Below are 6,215 nucleotides of genomic sequence, written 5' to 3' on the forward strand. Positions count from 1 at the left end.
GACCAAATGATTTCAATGGCCTGGAAGTAAAATTTGTTTTCTGATACTTTTACTCTGTTTTGAGATTTTTCTTGAGGTTTATGAGGTTTTATTTAAAATAATTTTTATAGTTATTCTTTAGTGACATGAATCTTAAAATGGTTGTGTGTTTCCAGGAGAAGAATGTGATACACTGGCAGCTTTTAGCTTGCTTATATTCAGTTTCAAAAAAATTATTTTTCTAATTGAGATTTAAAGTACGGACTTTTGTGTTGAATTTTCATTCTGAAGAAAGATTCTTTTTTTTTTTCTTTTAATCAGGGGAGAGCGCGAACGCAGTCCCCCACTACCACAAATTATGCAGTCGAGTTTCCCGCATTTGGGGAAATCGCAGGGGTCAGCACATCCGGAGTGCAATGGATAAGCCTCGCCCTGGGAAAACCACCTTCGTGATCATAGTATCTCCCCTGCCAGGTAAGAAAGATTCTTAATATCATGTATTACTGTTGCTTTCAGTACAGTTGATAATATTTTATAACATCTGCTATAATTATTCATATATTAAAGGACTAAGACTCATATCCAAATGGTTTCTCTGATGTAATTTATAGCTCCGTGGACTTTTGCTCTATGACAGCATTAAGAGCTCTTACTTTTAGAAAAGACAATTCTATCGTGGTACCAGTCTAGTATGACAGTTCTATGTACTGAAAAAAATCTAAATTTTATGGTAAATACATCTATGTTTACTGTTTCTTTGGGGTTTTGATAGCTACAGTGCCATAGACAAGTTATTGAATTTTATTATCTTTAATATTATTAACATATTTGTAAAATAAATTGTATTATTTAATTGTATTATTTAAATAATATTTAATTGTTATATAGTTATGAGCAACACAAACAATATATGCCAACACTTAAAATAAGCATTCAGTAAATGACTACATTTTGTGAATTTGTAAATTACAAGTGTTTAGTATTAGATTGAGATCATTGCATAGTGATAGAATATATTGATAAGATCATTTTAATTCTGATATTTTGAGGGTCTTCTGTAGCCAAGCTTGATCTCAAAGCCACTATGTAGCTCTGGATGGCCTTGAACTTTTTACCTTCCTGGCTTTACTTCCTAGTGTACGGGATTTCAAATTCATGCTACTATGTCTGACCACATGATTTCTTTAGCATCTCTAATATTATATAGACTTTACTTATTTAAAAGGAAAAGACACAGTGAGTTTTAGAGCTGAAATTATGCTAATTTAATAGTTAAATATAAAAATAATTAAAATAGCATACCTCCAAGACTCAAGGAGTATCAGAGAAGTGGAAATAATTTAAGATCCAGAAGATGAAGAGATGTACAGCAAAAAGATGTCCACAGGCTGTCGTCATTTTCCTTATAAATTAACCACAGCTATATTTATCAAGATTGAGCTCATAGCCAGGCAGTGGTAGTACATGCCCTTAATTCTACCTTGGAAGGCAGCGGCAGGAGGATATCTGTGAGTTTGAGACCAGTCTGCCTAGTCTACAGAGGTAGTTCCAGGACAGTCAGGGCTACACAAAGAAACTCTGCCTGAAAACAACCAACCAACCAACCAACCAACCAGCCAAACAAACAAACAAACCAACAAAAAAAAACCCCCAAAAACAAAAGCAAAACAAAAAACAAAATTGGGTCCATCCACATTTCATCATGGTTGGGGGAGGGGCCAATGAGGTTCCACTCCTCCATAACAACTATTGTAAATTAATGATTGCAACAACTATTATAAATTAATGATTGCTTGGAGAGAGGGTCATGTTTGTCAGTGGTGGAGACACTGATAAGTTTCCCATGCTTCTATGTATGACTTCCCACAGACACTCCTGCAAGAAACTCTAAACACAATGCGCACCACACAGAAAGAGGACATGAACTTGTGGGCAGGGGGACTTGATGAGAAGAGAGCTTTCAGTGGGAAAGAGGGGATGAGAGAAGAGATTGGGTGTAAACAATTAAAATATAGTATATAATTGTATGAAGCTGACAAACAAAAATTTTAAAAGAGAAAATTGCAATATGAGGCATAATTTAAAAGCAAATCCAAAGAATTTTAATTTTAAAAAAGTACAAATTCTGAAAGTACATTGCTTGGAGCTGGATTCCAATTTGCACTCACTTGGTCTGCAATGTTGAGAAAATAAACTAATCTGTGCTTCAATGTTCTTATAAAAAGCATTCTGTTTACTAATGTCATAAGAACTAGTATGTAACTAAAACACATAAGCATCTTTTATTATATGTAAATTAGGAAAAGTTTCATTGTATTAAAAACAATAATTAAAATATAAAGGTAACAAGATCATTTATGTTAAAATATTTACTAGGCAATAATTGCAATGAAATAATTCAAAAAAATAAAATGAGTATAATGAAATATGGAAATATAATACATAGTACATAGTCCACAAATATCTACAGAAATATTTCATTAGTGTTAAAGAAACATACTAAAATTTTTAGATGAACAACAGAAATTGGTATTCTAATACACTGGGCTTGAAATGGACATTACAAAGTAAGGGGTAGAAGTGTTACAAAATGATTAAAAACATGAAATTGATGTTAGGAGGTTCTGACTTTGAATCTAGGTAATTCTACTTTTGAGCAATGCACTTTGATTAAATTATTTATAGTCTTGCCAGAAATTATTCATATGTATTTCTACACCTCAACCTCCTTATACGGAGAGTGGAAATAATGACCCCTATTGCAGAGATGCATTATAAAACAAAATGCACCCCAGAGCCTTGGCATATGACTATAGTATAGCCATGTGGAATCATTTTATGACATCACTATATCCTGTTTCAGAAGCAAAATTCACACTGTCTGAATGGCATTAGACAAGCAATGGTTAACACTATTCTCTGTGTCATATGTTACTAAGCAAAAACTGAACAGTATAGACTTAGAAGTTGTAAAGGTTTCATGAAATTCGACTTCTAAACAAGTTTTATGGAAAGCAAACCCTTATTTGAGATGGGTCAAATGCCCTTCAGCAAATTTGATTCTTTAGCATTAGTAAGGGGCAGCAGACTCATCATTACACCTAGCACATGACAGGCATAGGCCAAGCCCTGGTCAATCATAAGCAGTGCCCACCCACTCTCTCCTTTGCATGGGAAATAAAAGATAATGGCAGTTTGGGGGGTAATGAGAGGAAGGTTTGGAGAAAGAAAAAAACAGCACCTAGTTGATTGAAGTCTTTGGTCTTGATAAATGTGCAGAGAAAGATTCTACTTCCTAACCAGATGTATGCTGCATATGGAAATAGTTATGTCTCTCCTAGAGGGGTTCATGTTCAGCACTCTATCATATAACATTAGGAAAAAACATTTCAATATAGATTTAAAGATGCAAATCAATTGAGTATTTCTACAATCCGTACAGAGATCTCAAAACTGGTAAACACCAATGTGCTGCCCTTGCTCTCCTCCTTTAGTAGTTTATCTTTGCAATTTTATTATATTTATTTATTTGTTTATTTATTCATCTGTGTGCATGCCTGTGTGCCATGGCGCACTTCTGGAGGTTGGAGGACAACTCTCAGGGGTCATTTCTTTATATCATATGAATTCAGTAGATTGGACTCAGGTTTTCAGCCTTGCTGGCTATCTCCACTGAGCCCTCTTTCTGGCCCCTCTGCTTATCGCAGGGATCACAGGGGACAAGACTGGAAAGGATGGGAGAGAAATTTGAACAAATCTTTTTGGCATTTACTCATCTGAAGAATTTCAAACAGTACTGTGTTGGCATGCATGTTCTATATTGGAAAGTTGCTTCACAAGTAGAAAGAAATGTAGGACTAAACCAGTGAATTGAGTGTTTAAGATCTAGCCAATGATATTTAAGTAACCAGAACATTGAAGACTCAAGTCTTTCCCATGTGACATGAAGAACATAGGGAGGCAAACTCTTTCTCCTTACAGCTTTTATGTTAATGACACTTTATGGTATTTGAAGAGTTGACAGATGTCCACTAGGAGATTTAAAGAATATGACATTTATATGAATAGTTAGTTCCTAGACAGATGTTTGCTGAGATATTATTTGAAAAGCATGATAACTTTGATCAGAGGATATGACCATGGGATGGAAGAGCCATCCAAGAGCATGTACTGAGTCTTATTCCCTGAGGACCTTCCACTTGCTGGAGCCTACATCTTTCAGTCAGCTTGATGGCAGATCGGTATACAGAGGAAAGCAGCTGCTGTTTTTAATTATTATTCTTTTGTAATATTTTATGCCTTTAGGGGTAAAATAATATAATATGGCACCTTGCTGAAATGAACATAACGGGGTACTCCTGAGCATCTTAGGGTCCCTTACACTTCATGACTATTGCACATGGCACCATAGAAGGCTCCATGAAATGCTCTTGAACAAAGCTTTAATTTTTAAAACAAAAAGTTTGATTTTGAGTGGCAAATTTTGCTTTGGTCAACTCTTAGCCTTATTAAAATTCTTTTGTTATCTATTTCTGAAAATGAAAGACCATTTAAAACACATCTTCAGATTAGATAATTAAAACCTTTATGTATTTTGACATTGCACTTAGTAACTGGAGCGAAAGTTCTAGATATGGTACCTAGTTCATGGATGGCTAACACTAAACTGTCATACCCTGTTTAAGTAGCTATACTGGGCAGAATAATGATGCTTGTCAATTCTTTATTGATTTTTACTACACAGTGCATATTTAGAACATGTGAGGACACATCGTCTGACAAAGAGACATGTGCAGATGGACTATTCTGTTTTTTTTTTCTGATATTTTCAGGCAAAAGCAATAATATAGAAAAATTTAAAATCTTTATAAATTCCTTAGCAATATTTTTATGGCTGTGATTTATAATTGTGACTTAGCCAAAGGCTTTATGGAGTTCAGTTATAGCATTTCATTGACATTTTATGAGAAAATGGAAAATAACTTTGCTGTAATTCCTCTTTTTTGCAAATGTGCTACTATCAGCCTTAGATAGATGACTGTCTTTTATTGCTGAATGTTTGTTCCATCTTCTCATCCACTGGGAGTAACGGTTCCAGAATTTGTCCTTTATAAGATGTTCTCTAAGATGTCACTTTAAGTAGAGTCCAAAGTAGGAAAAATGCAATCAGATCTTTACTGCTATTAGTAAGTACAGACCAAATGCTATATGAGTGCGGCCCGTAATAAAACTTCACATTCTCTCATTCCTTCTTTATTTAATTATTCTCACCTTCATTCATTCTATGCCACCTCTATTTATCCTACCATGAAATACCAAAGGAAATGTCAAGTTTGGGACACTAGTAGTTCAGTTAAGTTTGTTAACAGTCTCTAAAATTGTATTAAAAAAGAAGCCTGGAAGTTTAATGTTTTAAGTCTGTTTATATGACAACAAATAAATATTTGGAAAGGAGATTAAATTTGATTATGTCTTGGATCTCTGTCAGCTCTAAAAGTTTCCATTGTTGTCTGATTTATGGCATTCCTCTTTAGTATGCTAAATATAAAAATCTTAGAAAAATAATCTTATAAGATTTGGTTATGGGAAAGCATTTTAGCCACTAAAGGGCTATTACTCTATGTGCTTGTAAAACAGAGGCAAACAGCCATCTGTTATCTTCAAATCTACTCAGAAATCATTATAGCAAAAAAAAAAAAAAAAAAACTGATAGGAACTCCAAGTTATGCACATGACATTCTGAACTCCTTTGTGGTTTCCAATCCCTAAAAAGACTGTCAGCTATTTGTGAGAGTTGGAGTGGTAGCTTCATAGCTCTCCATGGTCCTATGGTTTAGTGTTCTTACTACAGAATATGTTCACTCTCCTCTATTTATACCATCTACCTTCTAGAGCAGGATCAAGAATCTGAAATTTTAAGAAGAGGAGAGAAAAAATAAGTGTTAATACATGATTTCAGTATTTTAATTTGATCCATAAGACTTAGTTAGAAATCTCATCTCTGTCCATATCTTCAATGTTACCTGAGAAGTTCAATTGGGCAAAGATTCCATGTGAGGCATGGTGGGGGTCATATGACTCTTGGTGTAGTTACATAAAAGACAGACCATGTGAGCCGGACAAACGTCACATAGACTGATTTCTAAAGCCTAGAGCATTTGTGAAAGTTGGGGTCTGAGAATGGCCACCTGGCTTTGGCTGAATGTGATGTAGAGACAGAACACATGCCAGAACCT

The 6,215-nt window shown here is 34.6% G+C and overlaps 1 non-coding gene across 1 annotated transcript; it reads right to left on the minus strand.

Moving 5' to 3' along the window:
• Positions 1-297: 297 nt before the first annotated feature.
• Positions 298-461, minus strand: LOC121821826 (U1 spliceosomal RNA). Its single transcript, XR_006062714.1, has one exon. It is a non-coding gene; the product is annotated as a U1 spliceosomal RNA (small nuclear RNA).
• Positions 462-6,215: the final 5,754 nt, after the last annotated feature.

This window comes from Peromyscus maniculatus, chromosome 12, assembly GCF_049852395.1.
Source record: "Peromyscus maniculatus bairdii isolate BWxNUB_F1_BW_parent chromosome 12, HU_Pman_BW_mat_3.1, whole genome shotgun sequence".
Lineage (NCBI taxonomy): Eukaryota > Metazoa > Chordata > Mammalia > Rodentia > Cricetidae > Peromyscus > Peromyscus maniculatus.